We start from the raw sequence: 1,241 nt of genomic DNA, 5'->3' as shown, positions 1-1,241 counted from the left end.
GATAGATAGATAGATAGATAGATAGATAGATAGATAGATAGATAAATAAATAAATAAATAAATAAATAAATAAATAAATAAATAAATAAATAAATTAATAAATAAATAGAAAGTTAGAAAAATAGTTAGGTAGATAAGTAAATAAGAAATATTTGAATTGAAATTTAGTTTCCATTCTCCACTGTCGATTTTCCACAAACAAATACCAAAATGTCGAAAGTCATCAAAAAATGGCGTGCATTGCAATTTCTTAACATTCTTTTGTATTATTTTGTTTGTTTTTTTTTATTCAATTTCATTCTTCTCTACTATTGTCTGCAAATACCAAACTAAATAAACATACCGCTTCATCACCTTTATCATGAGCTTTAATTATATCAAAAACTTTTGTTTCCTTCTTCATTATATTTTATTACTTGTAAAACAAAACAAATCTGTTGTATTTATAAACTCATACTATAAATGTATAATGTATAAAAGTTATATAGGTAGAATCCTTAAAGCACACAAACACATACCCGTTAAAGAAGTTGTAACGGAATTGTGACGTTTTCATGTCAATATTTTGCAAACAAAATGTTAAATTTCCATGACGTTTCCGATTTGTAGTAGATGTGTATGGAGGGATAGTAATAGGTATTTCTGTATAGTTTGTTTTTCTATACCTTTGATTTAGTTAGTCTACTATAATGAAGTAGACGTATAAATATCAACATAAAACTTATGTTGATTAGTACCCAAACCACTAGTTGCAAAATTAAAATTAACATGACTATAAAAATTATAAGGAATATATTATTTTTGTAACATTTTAACATGCGATCTACATATGTATATGTGGTAGTAGTAGTGTAAATAACAAGAAATACAATTATATTAAAGCTACATATTTCCCACTTTTTGTTGAAATGTGAACACATTATCTGAGGCATATATAAAGATTGGAATAATCAATTATTTTGCAATAAAAGCAAATAATAGTCAATATTACTCTAATAGACAGTTATTTAAACAAATTTCTCACCATCTAATTTCATTGATTTGTTTACAATTTCTGATGTAGGGAAAAAGTCAACATCTTCCTCAGTGTCTTTAAGTAATAAAAGTACGAGGATAAAAAGTAACTCTCTGTATATCCATCTATCTATCTATCTATCTATCTATCTATCTATCTATCTATCTATCTATCTATCTATCTATCTATCTATCTATCTATCTATCTATCTACCTATCTATCTATC

The sequence above is a fragment of the Lucilia cuprina genome, chromosome 6, assembly GCF_022045245.1.
Source record: "Lucilia cuprina isolate Lc7/37 chromosome 6, ASM2204524v1, whole genome shotgun sequence".
NCBI lineage: Eukaryota > Metazoa > Arthropoda > Insecta > Diptera > Calliphoridae > Lucilia > Lucilia cuprina.
Note: the sequence above shows the minus strand (reverse complement) of the source record.